The sequence below is a fragment of the Mastigoproctus giganteus genome, chromosome 13, assembly GCF_048544385.1.
Source record: "Mastigoproctus giganteus isolate SK-2022 chromosome 13, ASM4854438v1, whole genome shotgun sequence".
NCBI lineage: Eukaryota > Metazoa > Arthropoda > Arachnida > Uropygi > Thelyphonidae > Mastigoproctus > Mastigoproctus giganteus.
Genome location: NC_143587.1, coordinates 173,944,267 through 173,962,035, shown reverse-complemented (window position 1 = coordinate 173,962,035; position 17,769 = coordinate 173,944,267).

Here is a 17,769-nt window from a genome sequence, read left to right as displayed (position 1 = left end):
AATAAGCTTGCTTTCTTGCATCATATGCCTCTATTAATGCTAATGCTAATGCTAAATTTCAATTTCAGTACAAAATTATAACCATAAACTTGTATTCCAATGGAGTTCTATCACTATATATCTATATATATTTTTCAGTATTGAGTATTATCTACGAGTTCCGTTTATATAACTTCCGTATCAAGTTATGTATTAATTAATTATGTTACGTTTGTAACATCTAAGTCGTTATATGTGATTATTTAAAAAGTACAATTTAATTGACAATGAAGTTTAACAAGATTAATAGGTTTTACTGATTAATTGACAATATTATATAATATACTATACTAAACTAAGCTAAAGCTATCTAGTTCAGGATATAATGTTGTATCATATAACAATGGCGGCAAGTTACGAACGGTAAATCCGCGATCACTTAAGTATTAATTAACTTCCAAAATCTTGCTCTCAATTCAAAATAAACCAAGGATATTGACTAGTTCTATAAGCTACTTATAGAAATAATTTAATATAACAATTGGTCAATAAAGCAGCTAAATATGGCTAAAAAACTTCTTGTTCAGCAGAGCTGCAAAACTTGTAACACATGGATTGGATACCCTTACCGATACTAAGTAATAACCTACAAAATCTCTATCTAAGTTAAACTTTAAACTAAGTATCATAACTAGGAATATAAATCTACTCTAGAAAATAAGTTAATATGCCAATTTAAGCTAATAAAACAGAAAAAACCTCTATTTCCAGGGGCAGTAAAAACTTTGCCTGAACAAGGCTACTCTCGTTCCCACTCAGGTTTGTAATCTGAGCACAAGGAGGAATGCCATCAGAAGTGGGTCATAAGCCTTTTTTACCCTACTTTGTCAGTTTGATATTTCTCCCTTATACTGGGTTGTTTATTCTTAATTTGTTTAATTGCTGACCTCCCTACTACAGTGGTAACATTAACTACTTTGACCTATTTACACCTTCTCCCCTCCCACACTTGGGGCTACTTTAAAATGTTATAAATAAGCTGAGAACTAATTTGCTAACTTCTTTGGTTCCCTGATACAGCTAAGCTGAAGTTTTCTCCCCTTGGCCCATTTCATCGGCTCTTGCTTGGCACCGCTGTAAGTTGTCCGCCTTCATCTATATCCTCTCAGCTGCATTTTACATTACTTTTGTTAAATTCCTCTTGCATGGCTTGCTATTTTATTTTATTTCTTTTCATTTAATCTTATCTTAATTTTTAATTTTTACCTTTTATTTTTATTTTTTTAGTAACACCTTCCAACAACATAGAGACATTCATAAGTTCACATGGTTCCAAGAAACAAAAGATCTAAAATCAATAATTGATTATGTGATCACTAAACAACCAAGCACAATTTTCATCTGTGATGTTAGGACCCAGAGAGGAGCATATTGTGGCTATGATCACTTTTTGGTGAAGACTGCATTGTCATTCCCATGGATGTGCCAGAAAAGAAGAAAGACCTTGAGAGGAGTGAACAACTTGACACTGAAAGATAGCATTTAGCATTAGCATTAGTAGAGGCATTTGATGCAAGAAAGCAAGCTTATGCAGCATCAGTCAAAAAAATTAAAGTAAAATAAATAAATAAAAAATAACCACTTCCACTTCAACCCTCTGTTCGTTCGAAATACCTGTCCAACCGAGCCTTAAACTTATTTAGGCTATCAACTTTCACGACAAGGGATGGATGTCTGTTCCACCCACCAATCTCCCGCTGGCTAAAGACAAATTTCCGCACGTCTATCCTACATCTGTCTTTCCTCAATTTGAATTTATGCCCTCTCAGGTGATTATTCTGAGCAAGAGGAAGAATCCCATCAGCATTGAGCATGCTCAAGCCATTCAAGGCTTTGTAAACCTCTATCAGATCACCTCTCAGGTGCCTAGTCTCCAGCCACTGCAATTTGCAAAACTTAAGCCTTTCTTCGTAAAAGAAACCCTTTGTTGCTAATCTTATTGCCCTTCTCTGTACACGTTCCAAAGCTCTACATCCTTCTTAAAATGAGGCCTCCAGACATGTATACAGTACTCAAGGTGTGGCCTAACCATCAAGTGAATTATACAAGGAAATAATCACCTCCTTATCCCTGCTAGAAAAATTCCTGTATAACATTGCCAAGACACCATGAGCTGCTCTTGCAGACTGTCTGCATTGCTCAGAAAACTTCTTATCTCCCTGCACAATTACCCCCAGGTCCTTTTCATTCTCTATCAATCTCAGTGTAGTACCACAGAGTTGATACATTGCTCTGGGGTTGCTGTTTCCCATATGTAGTACTTTACATTTGTCAATGTTAAACTTCATTTGCCACCTCTCAGCCCATCTGCTCAACCTTTCCAGATCCTGTTGCAGCAGCATAGCGTCAGTAGTGTCCTTAACAACCCTGCCAACCTTTGTGTCATCTGCAAACTTGGACATTAAGCCTGATATACCATCATCAATATCATTTATGAATACAGAAAACAACAAGACCCAAAACTTAACCATGAGGGACTCTGCTAAGAACATTAGTCCATGAAGAGCAGTGTCCATTGATTACCACTCTCTGTCTTCTCCCACGGGACCATCCCTTTACCCATAGCAGCAATTTGCCTCCAGTGCTGCACTGCTACAATTTGTGCAGCAGTCTTCCATGTCACTAATAACAGTACGCTGCTGCAACAGAATCAAGTAAAGTTGAGAAAATGGGCTGAGACGTGGCAAATGAAGTTAAACATGGACAAATGTACAGTGCAGACAGACTGCAAGAATAGCTCATGGTGTCTTGTCAATGATATACAGGAATTTTTCTAGCAGGGATAAGAAGGTGATTATCCCTTTGAATAAGGCAATGGTCAAGCCATACCTTGAGTACTGTACACAGGTCTGGAGGCCTCAATTTAAGAAGGATGTAGAGATGTTGGCACAAGCAACAAGATTAGTGAATGGAACAAAGGGTTGCTCTTATGAAGAAAGGCTTAAGTTTTGCAAATTACAGTGTCTGGAGAATAGGCACCTGCAATGTGATCTGATTGAGGTGTATTTTCTTTTTTTTTTTTTTTATATAAAGCCTTGAATAGTTTCTGAGCATGCTCAATGCTGATGGGATTCTTCCTCTTTCTCAGAATAATTGCCTGAGAGGGCAAAAATTCAAACTGAGGAAAGACAGTTGTAGGATAGATGTGCGATTTCCTTTAGCCAGCTGGTGGATGATTCCTAGAACAAACTTCCATCTGTCGTTGTAGAAGTTGATAGATTAAATAGATTCAAGGCAGAACTTGACAAACATTTGGAGCGAGTGGATGATTGAAATAAGTTTTTTTTTCTTTTTGGCTGATGCTATATAAGCTTGATTTCTTGCATCATGTTCGGGTAACTAAGAGTAGAAACAGGTGCATGTACACCAATCCTAGGAGTTTGGTTAATAAATTCGATGAGCTTGAAGTGCTAGCCAAAACATCAAAGGCAGATATAGTTGGGATATCAGAGACATGGTGACACACAGACATAAGCAGTGCAGAACTGGAATTTGGGGACAACATGTACTGAAAAGATAGACAGGACAGGAAGGGAGGAGGGGGTTCTTTTTTTTCTTTTTTTTTTTTTTTTTTGTAAACCCCAAACACGAGAGGTATTAGAACCTATAGTACTTAGTACTGTGCTTGGGTTGGAGGTTGAGAAGACGAAAGAAGATATTTGTTGGCATTGGACTTGAACTTCTGTAGATTGTAATTTTCAGGAAATACGTATGAAGGAAGGCTGTTTAAGAAAATGGCAGTTGAATGAATAAATGAGAAAGATGAAAAGTTGGTTCTGTGGGTTTCAAGTTGGATGGTAAATGGATGTTGGATGGTGGCGGCACGTGTTCGGACTGTTTTGAAAGAGAGAGCGGGAATTATAGAAGCCAATTCAGAAGAACAGTGCCCATGGAAGTATCTGTAGAAGAGGCATGCAGCAGAAACAGTACGTCTATGAGAAAGCGAGTGGAGAGACTCTGTTAGAGATAAATCATTAATTAACCTAACTGCCCTCTTCTGAATGGAATCAAGAAGCCTGAGAGAGGTTTTGGGGGCACCATTCCAGATGTGGGAACAATATTCCATGGTAGGGTGGATTTCCGATTTGTACAGAGTGAGCAGCTGTTTGGAAGAAAAGTAACGCCGAGAGTGAAAGAGAAAACCAAGCTTTTTAGATGCAGAGGAAGAAATATTTGTAATGTGCTTGTGCCAAGAGAGATTAGAAGTCAGGGTAATACCCAAAAGAGATATATCATTTTGCCTAGAAATCGGAGTGTCACTAAAGATAAGCATAGGAGCAAAAGAATCCTTTTTGCGAGATATAAGACAAGACTGAGTTTTAGAAGGGTTGAAATCAACTAAGTTGTCTTTGCCCCACTGGAGAATTACCTGAAGATCGGCATTTATGGGAATTGGTAGCAGATTTTCGAGAAGTTGAAGCTGATTGAGCAGGACAAGGTTTCTCAAAATGGAAATTGGAATGCAATGTGCTATCATCGGCAAAACTATCGATAGGATTTCCAGTCAATGGAAGAAGGTCATTAATATACAAGACGAAAAGAGTGGGGGAAAGAACTGAACCTTGGGGGACACCAGCATTAGTGGAGAAGTTAAAGACAGAGAGCCATCTACCATCACCCTCAGTGAGCGATCAGAGAGAAAACTGGATAACCAATTACTATTACAATAACTAAAAACAGTTGGCAAACCATAAGATGGAAACTTGTTTAGAAGACCTTTATGCCAAACACGATCAAAAGCCTTTGAGATATCAAGAGCAACTACTTGTGTTTCACCGAACGAAAGTTTAGGCCTAAATGGATGTCAGATGAACTAATGAGACATGCGGCAGAGAAGAAAAATGCATGGGATACATATAAATTAATGGGTGTCATGGAAGCCAACGATAGATATAAGCGTCAAGAGAAACTACTTGTGTTTCACTGAACCTTTCCATTGAATTAGTCTATAAATGGGTAACATAAGCCAGAATATCACCAGTGGATCGACACTGACGGAATCCATACTGGCGATTGTTGATCAGACAGGTTTCAAGGTAGTTTAAGAGTTGGCGGTTAACTGATTTCTCCTTTACTTTAGAAAGAGTAGAAGTAATTGCAATGGGACGATAATTAGATGGGAGGGATTTGTCACTCTTTTTAGGAACTAGTTGGATATGAGCAAATTTCCAAGGAGAAGGAAAAACACCTTTGGAATAAGAATGTGAAAAAAAGCGGCAAAGAACAGGAGTAAGTTCAGGAGCACAGGTTTTGAGAACAAGTGGAGAAATACCATCAGGACCTGGAGCTTTCTTAGCATCAACATTCGTCAAAATCCTTCTGACATCCTTTTGACGGAAGACTATAGGAGGCATTGAATGGAGCATGTTGGGAATGGTGGGAGGTCTTTTACCAAGATCATTAATACATGAGTTGGAAGAAAAATGGGATGCTAGTAGGTCAGCTTTATCCTTGCCTGAAGTGACAACAGAACCATCTGGTTTGGACAGAGGTGGGGACAGAGATGGGCAAAAGTTGCAGCCAATAGCTTTGGCAAGAGACCAGAATGCTCAGCTACCATTAGAGCAAAAAGCAAGTTCTCTATTCATAGCCTGTTCAAACTCTAGTTTGGACTGATTAATAACTGCTTTACAATTGTTGCGAGCTTTGGTGTAGGCAGAAAATGAAACTGGATAATTAGAAACAAGCCAATTTCGATATGCAACAGTTTTCTCTTGAACAGCCTTAGCACATTTATTGGAAAACCAAGGTTTAGATAAAGGATGAAATTTTAAAGTGGAGTGTGGGATAAAGGATTCCATTCCTGCAATTATAATTTCACTGACACGATCTGAGCAAACGTTGACATCAGAAGTTTTGAAACAGTAATCCGACCAAGGAAAAGAAGAAAAGAATTCTCGCCGGTCATCCCATTTTGCATTCTTGTAACGCCAAACAACACGAGGTTGGGAATTGGTGATTGTCTCTTCTCCATTGGAGAAGAGACAATCACCAAGTTGTGATCTGAAGTGTCTAAAAGACTTCTCACTTCGACCTGTACTTAGAAGGGTTGTTTGTGAGAAAAAGATCAAGCGTGTTGGCTGTATGATTAGGATTGTCTGGTATTCTTGTAGGTAAATGAACAATCTGTGCTAGGTCATTAGTAATTTCAAAAGTATCAGCATCTCGACCAGCTGGGTCGGTGTGAGTAGAAAACGAAAGCCAGCTGGAGTTGTGAACATTAAAATCACCAAGGAAAATTACTTCACTGTTAGGAAAGTTGGACAGGAGAAAGTCAAGTTGCAAAGAGAGGAAGTCAAAGAGCTCCAAGTGATTAGTGGAGTTGGGAGAACGGTAGAGACAACAGATGAATTTGACACAATAAGGTAGAGAGATTTTAAGCCAGAGAAGATCAAAGAGAGGAGATTCCAAATTGCCAAGTCTCTGACAGGGAATATCAGAACGGACATATGCACAAGTACCACCTTTGAGGCCAAAGGAATCATACAGCAAATATTTTGGGCATCAGAGATGAGCAGTAGTTGAATCAACCGATAGCTGAGATTCTGTCAGAAAAAGTTCATAGGGTTTGGCAGACTGCAAGTGGAAATGGACATCAATGAGGTTAGAATTGAGACCACGTATATTTGTGAAATGAATTAGTAAGTGCTTGGGAGGCTTAGATCTTTTCGTAGATAAGCTTGCTCTATTAGTTTGACAATTCATGGTCTATTCAATAGTAAGAAAAAGTGGATGGGACATGCTGTATGATGTAATGAAATTTTCAAATATGGCTTACACATGGTAAGAATATACTCAGATCCTTGACATAACGTGGCCTCGACAATGCTCCCCGCATACACACTACTCGGACTCCCTCCAGTCACTGGCAGAGTAGAGGTAGCAAGATTATACACTAGCTGATCAGGAAGCTTCCTAGAGAGTTACAATAGTTTCGGTCCGGTGTACTAATGAACGGCTGGCCTGCGAACACCGTTTTAGAACTGTACTCTCGAAATGTAAGGAATATTGGATCTTGCCACGATGTTCATCATAACCTCAAAAGTCATCAATCATACTGCATGATGGAAGAGGTAGGGAAGGGTTGACTGGAACTTAGCTCTAGCGACTAAACATGGGTTCCACCACTTCAAGCCTCCAATAAGCAAAGTGGTGGTATTGCACTTGTTGATGAGAGTCATCTACCACTTAGTACTGCCTGGTAACATAGAGGGGTGGCATTCCTCCATGTGGTGTGGGCGCCACACCTTGACCTCTGCTTACGTTGGTTCACACCTGGGTGGTCACCCACCATGTACTTGTGCATGGAGGTTATACCCAGGATTACTAATGTCCCCACCATCTTGAAGATGCAGGCAGAGGATTTGGCTGTCACAGACCGTCTGGACTTTGCCGAAATTGGGGCCACTTGACTTGAGTGTCACCCGAATATCAGTTCCATCAGCGTTTTAGACTCCCAGGTAGCAAGTACAGCTTGTATGGCATATCTAAGAGAATGTCTGTGACAACCTCAAGGACCTAATGTCTTGGTGTGTCAACTGAACATATGGAGCCATGCTTACACCTCTGCAAAACAGAATACTAATGAGCGTGAATACCCTTCCAATGTCGTATTCATAGAAACGGCTGATGCAATACCTTGCAATTACTGTCGATGCATTAGAAGTGTTATTTGGCACAATACCATTGCTTTGCAAGAAACGACTGTAATCAAACATCTTATATGTTTTATTACAAATGTTACTTTTTTTAAAGTGATGCAATTTTTTTGTCCACCACTTTATATATATGAATATACACTGTTGTTCAAAGAATGTGCATCACCCCTGAAAATTGCAATTGTTGTCCGAATAACGTAAGTATATGGCAATATTTCTTACAGATTGCATCAGATAAGATTGACATGCATAGCTGATGACGTAATATTCCATCAGCTGTTGCTTTCAGCTATACAGGGTGACTCACTACCAGTGCGACAAACTTGCAGGAGGTGTAGGGGGCACAAAGACGAATTGGAATCACATAGCATTGCAGGGTACGAAATGCCTTCGTCATGCGGTAGAGGAGGTTGAACGGGAGGCCACGTGAACAGCGATTCCGCTGGAAGTCATCATTTGCGAACCGGTTCCCGAGGCAGTAGGATGGACGAGTATTCAATCGTTGAACTGGCCGACATGCACCTCACGTAGGGAGCTGCGGACTGCAACAGGCGCGCCACTCTGCACTTGTACCAGGAAATCCCGCACAGGCATGCTCCTCATCATACGATTTTCGCGCGTATGCACAGAAGCTTACGTGAGACTGGTTGTTTCACGAGAGGTACCATGAATCGAGAGCGAACGACAAGGACGCCAGACAATGAGGAGAATGTCCTACACCTTGCAGAAGGCAATCCGAGTACGTGTACTCAAGCAATAGGCCAACGATTGGGTATTTCCCAATCCACTGTATGGAGGATACTGTCAACAAACCAAATGGGTTCATACCATCTGCATCGCGTCCAATCATTGGAGCCTGCGGATTATCCACACCAGAGGACTTTTGCTACTTGGTTTCTTCAAACAGAAACGGTTCGCAAATGCTGATTTCCAGTGGGATCGCTGTTCACGCGACTTCCTGTTCAACGTCCTCTACTGCATGACAAAGCCATTTCGGACCCTGCAATGCTATGTGATTCCGATTCATCTTGTGCCCCCCTATACCTCCTGCAAGTTTGTCGCACTGGTAGTGAATCACCCTGTATAAGCATGCTCTGCAAAAGTTGCAGTCATTCCTTGCTTGTATCAGGATGGCGAGATATATGCAGTTGACGCCACAAAGAAAGAGTGCTATTGTTGAAAGCAACTATAAAATATACTGGTTCTGCTGATAGGAAAAAAGGAACTGGACACAAACAAATCTCTATGCCAAAACAGGACCACATTTTGAAGCACTTATGCCTTAAAAACCATAAAGTTTCTTTGTCTGAGCTGAAAAGAGAATGGGAAGAACATACATGAGTGATAGCAAGTGCGGTAACAGTCAGAAGACGCCTCTTCAAAAATGGACTTTTAGCCCGCCGTCCTAAGAAGAAGGCCCTCCTCACACAAAAAATGAAAAAGGCCCGATTAATTTGGTGTAAGGAGCATGGCAAATGGACCCCCAAGCATTGGAAGTCAGTTATTTTCTCGGATGAGAAGAAATTCAACCTGCATGGCTCTGATGGGAGACAAACGATTTGCCATAGACGTGGCATCTACAGTGAAATTCCCTCCTAGGTAAGTGATATGGGGGTACATTTCGTATCGCGGAGTAGGTCACCTGCATGCCAATGGATACCTGGCTATATTGGAAGGCAATTTGCTGCCAATCATTAGAGACCATTTCAATTTGCCAAGTAACTGCATTTTTCAGGATGACTCTGCTCCTTGTTGTCAAGCAAAAAGTGTAAGTAGGCATTTCTGTAGTTACTTTAGCTTCATTTCTGCATTAGAGCTTCAACAGTAATGTGTTTACATTTGTTACAAGTGAAAAAATGGTTGGAAGAACGGTCCATTACAACTCTTAGCTGGCCAGGAAACAGTCCGGACCTGAATCCTATAGAGAACTGTTGGCATTGTATGGAATCTGCAGCTGCCAGAAAGAAACCAAAGACCCTTCGTGAACTTCAGAAAGCTCATAATTCATGTTTGGAACCATGAACTATCAGTTGATTATCTTCAGAAATTAATCTTGTCAATGCTTCAAGGGTGTACTGCTGTCACCAGGGCCAGAGGCGGTTCAACTGAATATTAGTTTGCACCTGGTGAACTTTTCATTTTGTTTTCCATTTAAAATGATAAAGTGAAGCAAATTGAACACGTCTGATAACATTTCAGTCATAATTGTGGTGTTTACCAAAACTGTTGTATAAAGGTTGCAAATGCTCATTTTGGATTATTTTGAGAGCACCTGTCAAATATTACTTAGTGTTGCCTTAAATATTAATAAATACCTTTTGTTCATATTTCTATTTGTGATGCTAGTCATTAATGTAACATACTATCGTGAAAAGGGGTTAGAAATGTGAAATTCTTAGGTTATGCACTTTCTTTGAACACCAGAGTATGCCAAATAATCTAAAAAATGAAAATAACCATCAAAATATAATACTCCCAAAATTAGCAAACTGGTGGGCACAAGTAATCTAGACTGTGAGACACCAAAAAGGCTAGAGGATATTGTCTGTACATTATATAAAGAATGAATGTAAAAAGAATATCAACCTGTTATTATACTGTTAATATCAGTGTGGTTGTCAATCAGCTTTTTATATTTAATGATATTAAGTGGTTTCTTAAAATTATGGTAAACGAAGGCTGAAGCTTTTATTATAGAGATTTTTGATATCATCTAAGAACAGACTATTGTTGTTACATATAGGTTCTATTAGAATAAGCAGGAGCCTGGAAAGCAAGGCAATGGAGATTTCCGGGACTACTGGGAGTCATAGTGGAACAAGTAAATACATGGGCTGTGTTAGGGTGACTAAGAGTAAAAACAGGTTATTTGGTTTTTTTTTTTTTTTTAAGTAGCATTAGCAACTAAGGCCATATTGCTCCGAGGAGCAGTGATCATTCCCTGACCTTTCTGCATCCTCCATATTTGGTGGTCACGGGCAGTAAAAAAAAAACAAAAAAAACAGGTGCATGTATACTTGAATGTACACCAATGCTAGGAGTATAGTTAATAAATTTGATGAGAGTGAAGCTAGTCAAGACATCAAAGGCAGATATTGTTGGGATATCAGAGAAGTGGTGTCACACAGACATAAGCAGTACAGAATTGGAATTTGGGGAGTACAATGTGTATAGAAAGGATAGACAGGACAGGAAGGGAGGAGGGGTTACGCTGTTAGTTAAGAAACACATAAAACCTAAGGAAGTGCATCCAATTGATGTTGGTGGACAATGCAATGTTGAGTATATTTGGTGTGACATAAGCACTGGGAAAGGAAAAATGAGAGTAGGTGTGTGTTATAGGTTTAATGGTTCTGACGAGTATAATGAGCAATTGTGCAGAGAAATAGAGTGGGCCAGTAAATCAGAATGTCTTATAATGGAGATTTTAACTTTCCAGATATTGACTGGAACTTGTGGATTGGTCACTTACATACTAGCAGGACTTTTGTGAATTTATTGGATGACTGTTTTCTACAGCAACATGTTTGAGAGACAACCAGAGGGAGTAATACATCTTGGTCTAATTATCATCAGTGATTATTCATGCATTAAGAATTTGCAGATAAAGGAACCATTGAGTAACAATGATCACAGTGTACTGATGTTCGATTTCCTTAATTTTTTGCTTTTGCTTTTGTAAAGATGACTACAGGGATCTCAGACAGTTTTAAAATTCTGTATAGTGCGATCAATTGATAATGTTACCAACGCTGAATTCTAAATGGGAAGCCTTCAGGAGCTTAATTTTGGAGGCTACTAGGCTTTCATTCCAACTAAGAAATGCAGTTCAAGGTTTAAGCCTAAATGGATATCAGATGAACTAATTATACATGTGAAAGAGAAGAAAAATGCATGGGATACATATAAATTAAATTTTGACACTGATAGATATAAGCTGGTGTGTAACCAAGTTAAAAGGGAGGTTAGGCAGGCGAAGGCAGATTATGAGAAATCTTTGGCAAAGGATGCAAAGAAAAACAGCAAGGAGTTCTTTACTTATGTAAACTCTAGAAGGAAAGAGATGAATCAGATTGGACCATAGGATTGGACTTAACATAGATGGGTTGACTATTGATGATCATGCTCATGTAGCTGATAAACTGAACGAGTATTTTGCATCTACATTCATACATGAGGAGTTATTCAATGAGGGGAGTACCAGAAGTTTATCAAACTCTAACAGGTAGCTAAATGATTTTGTAATAACTGAGAACAAAGTGGAGCAGAAATTGTTGAGGTTAAACATAAAAAAGGCACCTGGGATGGACAGGATCTATCCAGTTATATTAAATGAGGCAGCAAAGGAAGTAAGCAAACCCTTATCTATAATTATGAGACCTTCCTTGGACTCAGGGAAGGTCCCCATCGAGACAGTTTTAGGTGGGTCGAAAAACTGCTAGCATGGGGGGGGATACACAGACTAAAAGGTTAACAGTGGCCGCAGGCAGAGGCAAAAGTGATTCTTGCATTTACTCCCTTTTACAACAATTCCTATTTTACTTTCTCATTCATGCCAGCCCATTCACTCAGTCTTTCACATTCTTTTATTCATTCTTCTTTCATTCTACATCGCATCAGATTTGGGTATCTACCAGGGAGCTGGATACAGCTACCCTGTCAGTTAAAATGTCGTCATCTGGGCGTGGTCAGAGACTGGGCACTTTGGCTATGGATTGTTGTTTTGCTGTGAGGGCTATAAGGCCTATCTCTGTATATTTATCCACATTTTGAATACTTTTTGTGTGAAGCTTTATAGTTATTCTCTTCTATTACAGGTGGCCCTCAGTTTACAACGGTTTGTTTTGCAACAATTCACAATAATGACGGTTTTGAAACCAGGCAGCCAGAAATATCAAAAAAACTATAAAAAATTCAAAAAATGCACAACTATAAATATCGGATATGATGTAAAGAAACAGTACAGTCAGTTAGATATGAGAGTTATCTCCATCTATCATCTAAGCCAATCAGGGTTGAGGTGGCAGGAGATAAGAGGAGAGGCACACAGTTCGCTTGTTGGTTTACTAGTTGTTGGGCCACTATTCTTAGTGCAAATTTGTGAGTTTTAATTAAAAATTGTTGATTAAATTAATAAATTAAGAGTTACCATGTATAGTAAGAGAAGTGCAATAAAGCCAAGTGAATGTGAAAATGTTGCTAAAAAGACATGTAGATCTATCACATTAGAAAAACAGATGGAGGTAATTCGTAGAATGAAAGATGGTCAGACACGTCCTAATGTAAAGAGGAGTATTTTTTTTTATTTATTTATTTTTTTTTTTGTTAGTTGTTGGCGCATCAGCTTCTGTGGCCCTAATGCACCTCCCAAGGTTTTTGCCTTTTACTGTGATCCAAGCCCGAGGGGGGATTCAAAACCAACGAACCCCAAACTAAATATCCTGGGACTCATGGCAGAGACCCCAAAAAAGAAAGGCTCATCAATAGTTATTTTCAATGTGGACCAAAATCTACAACCACAACAACTCACGGAAGAAATATATAGAAGAAACCTAAAAAGCCATCTACCGAATCAAGAAGGGGGCGACACTGCCGACCCCAAAATACAGAACCCAGTCCAAAACAAATGGAGGATATAACTGGACAGTTGATCTGACTCTGCCCACCTAGCAGGTCCTAAAAAACCAAAGCAGGATTTTTGTCGAGTGGAGCTGCCTCTGTTTTAGAGAGCATGTGGCCATACCGACGTGGTTTAGATGTTGCAAATATGGCCACACCACTCACACCTGTGCCCAAAAGGAACCAACCTGCGGCCACTGCTCAGAGAGGGGACATGATTTTAAGAACTGTCCCAACAAAACTAAGGAACCCATCTGCACCAATTGCAAAAGCCTCAGAATGGATCACAACCACTCCATCCGAGACTCAAACTGTTCCACTTACCTCAAGGTAAAAGGCACCTACCAACAAAGAATCGATTATGGGAATACAACATAAAAAATACAATTGCGGCGTACTAAAGATACACCAACTAAACACCCACCGAGCTCGAGCGGTTGTTGAGAAGGTATGACTCCAAGCAGATGAGGATAATGCCGACATTATCATAGTCCTAGAACCGTATACCAATCAGAAACAAGTAAGGGGATACCCACTCAATTATAACATTGTTCAACAAAGACACCCCCTGGGCAGCAGTACTAGTAAGAAAACCGGACTGCAGGGAAACTCAAACAGACGGAAACTAGAAGACTTCCTAGCAAATTCAATATTTACAGTCATAAACCAGCCGTTCTCCCTCCAAACGTATTGTAACATGCTATGGGAAGAAACGATCGACATAACTTTAACGTCCAGAAATATAGATACAAACATAACCCACTGGACTGTACAAAACGCGTGGACTATGTCTGACCACCGAACAATCACTTACAGCATACAAAGGAATCAGGCTAGAACTGTCGCCACTAAATACCTGTCAAACAGATTCGCAATCGGGAAAGCAAATTGGGACACCTACTGCAATTTCTTATCCACCCAAGGGAGACAGTACATGGAGGACTTGGGCAGACGGGAGACCGAAGGTGAAAGGATAGACCCCAGCCAGTTCACACAAATATCAGCATTAGCATTAGTAGAGGCATTTGATGCAAGAAAGCAAGCTTATGCAGCATCAGCCAAAAAAAACCCACTTCCACTTCCTCTGTTCGTTCAAAATACCTGTCCAGCTGAGCCTTAAACTTATTTAGGCTATCAACTTCCACGACAAGAGATGGAAGTCTGTTCCACCAACCAACCACCCGCTGGCTAAAGGCAAATTTCCGCACGTCTATCCTACATCTGTCTTTCCTCAATTTGAATTCATGCCCTCTCAGGTGATTATTCTGAGCGAGAGGAAGAATCCCATCAGTATTGAGCATGCCAAACCATTCAAGGCTTTATACACCTCTATCAGATCGCCTCGCTGGTGCCTAGTCTCCAGACACTGTAATTTGCAAAACTTAAGCCTTTCTTCCTAAGAGCACCCCTTTGTTCCATTCACTAATCTTGTTGCCCTTCTCTGTACTCGTACCAGCAGCTCTACATCCTTCTTGAAATGAGGCCTCCAGACCTGTATACAGTACTCTAGGTGTGGCCTGACCATTGCCTTATACAAGGGAATAATCACCTCCTTATCCCTGCTAGAAAAATTCCTATATATCATTGACAATACACCATGAGCTACTCTTGCAGCCCGTCTGCACTGTTCAGAGAACTTCATATCTGCCTGCACAACCACCCCCAGGTCCCTTTCATTCTCTACCACTGTCAGTGTAGTACCACAGAGTTGATACGTTGCTCTGGGGTTGCTGTTTCCCATGTGTAGTACTTTACATTTGTCAATGTTAAACTTCATTTGCCACCTCTCAGCCCATCTGCTCAACTTTTCCAGATCCTGTTGCAGTAGCATAGTGTCAGTAGTGTCCTTGACAACCCTGCCTACCTTTGTATCGTCTGCAAACTTTGACATTAAGCTTGATATACCATCATCAATATCATTTATAAATACAGAAAACAATAATGGACCCAACACTGAGCCCTGAGGGACTCCACTAATAACATTAGTCCATGGCGAGCAGTGTCCATTGATTACCACTCTCTGTCTTCTTCCCCTCAGCCACCCCTTTATCCACAGCAGCACTTTGACTCCAATGCCATACTGCTCCAATTTGTGCAGCAGTCTTCCATGTGCAACAGTATCAAAAGCATTTCTAAGATCCAAGTATATAATATCAAAGTTATTCCCTGTATCCAGTTCCTTTGTGACTGCATCATAGTATCCAATCAAATTGGTCAGGCAAGACTTCCCCTTAAAAAAACAATGCTGTGTCCGAGCTATAACTGAAGTCTTGTCTAAATGATCCTGCAGTGCTTCTTTAACTAGTGCCACCATTAATTTTCCTGGAACAGAAGTTAAACTCACAGGTCTATAATTACTTGTTTGATCCTCCTTTGTGAATTGGGGTCACATTTGCACATCTCCAGTCTGTGGGTACCTCCCCTGAGTCCAAGGAAGCTCTCATAATTATGGCTAAGGGTTTGCTTACTTCCTCTGCTGCCTCCTTTAATATAACTGGATAGATCCCATCCACCCCGGGTGCCTTTCTTGTGTTTATCTTCAAAAATTTCTCCTCCACTTTACTCCACAAGATTCTCTAGCTTACTGCTAGAGTTGAATACACCTCTGGCTTTGCCCTCGCTAAATAACTCCTCATGTGTGAATGTCGATGCAAAATATTCATTTAGTTTGTTAGCTACCTGAGCAGGATCATCAACTGTTGACCCATTGATATCAAGTGGACCAATCTGATTCATCCCCTTCCTTCTAGAGTTTACATAAGTAAAGAACTCTTTGCTGTTTTTCTTTGCATCCCTTGCCAAAGATTTCTCGTAATCTGCCTTCGCCTGCCTAACCTCCTTGGTAACTTGGTTACAGATCAACTTGTATCTATCATAGGCTTCTGTGTCATGTGTTAATTTCTATGTATCCCATGCATGTTTCTTCTGTGCCATATACCTCATTAGTTCATCTGACATCCATTTAGGCCTAAACCTTGAACAATATTTCTTAGTTGATATGTAAAGCCTAGTAGCTTCCAAGACAAGTTCTTTGAATGCTTCCCATTTTGAATTTGCTGTTGGTAACATCATCAGTTGGTCCCACTGTATAGAATTTAAATACTGTCTCAGTCCATCGTAGTCACCTTTACGAAAGCAATAACCCTTCCCTTTACCCCTAATGGTAGTTACCTCTTTGAGTAAATCCCACTTCAGCACACTGTGATCAGTGGTTCATTTATCTGCAGATTCTTAATGCATGAAGAATCACTGCTGATAATCAAATCAAGAGTATTCCTCCCTCTAGTTGCCTCCCGAACATACTGATGTAGAAAACAATCATCCAATAAATCCACAAAAGCCTTGCTAGTGTGTGAGTGACCAGCCCCCAAATTCCAGTCAATATCTGGGAAATTAAAATCTCCCATTATAAGACTCTAACAGTGGCTACTGTTAATCTATTCATCTTTGTCTCTCCCCAAGCTAGCAGTTTTCCGACCCACCTAACACTGCCTCGATAGCATCAGCAAATATTAGATTTACTGGCCCACTCTATTTCCCTGTACAGTTTCTTATTATACTCATCAGAGTCATTAGGCCTATAGCACACTCCTACTCTCAATTTTGATCTCCCAATGCTTATGTCACACCAAACTGACTCGACACTGCACTGTCCACTGGCTTCACTTCCTTGGATTTTATGTATTTCTTAATTAATAGCATAACCCTTCCTCCCTTTCTATCCAGTCTATCCTTTCTGTAGATGTTGTACTCCCCAAATTCCAGTTCTGCATTCCTTATATCTGTGTGACACCACGTCTCTGATATCCCAACAATATCTGCCTTTGATGTTTTGAGCAATACCTCAAATTCATCCAATTTATTTACTAAACTCCTAGCATTGGTGTACACGCAACTATACATGCACCTATTTCTATTCTTAGCTACCCTAACACAACCTATGTGTTTACTTGTACCGCAATGACTCCCAGCAGTCTCTGAAATATTCTGCATCTTGTTTTTCAGGCTTCTGTTCATTCCAATAGAAACAGTGCAAGAATCTCTTTCTCCTCTGCCAGTGGCTACTGTTAATCTATTCATCTTTGTCTCTCCCCAAGCTAGCAGTTTTCCGACCCACCTAACACTGCCTCGATAGCATCAGCAAATATTCTTGCACCCTTTCTATTTAAGTGTATCCCATCCCTGTAGAAGCAATCTCTCCTGTTAACAAGTACAGTCCAGGCTGAAAAAAATTCTGCCCCTTGAGTCTTGCACAATCTTTCCAGGGCCGAATTGATCGACCTGCATAATCACCAATGCAGCGGAAGCGTCCATGAAAAGGAAAACTTTGATGATGGGAGCAATGCCATGGTGGACCCCGGAGCTGCAAAGAACGAGAAGACAAGTACAGGATAAAAGAAAGCAGTATCAAAGGGCACGAAGAACATGGCCCCAGGCGGAAGTCGTGGAACTG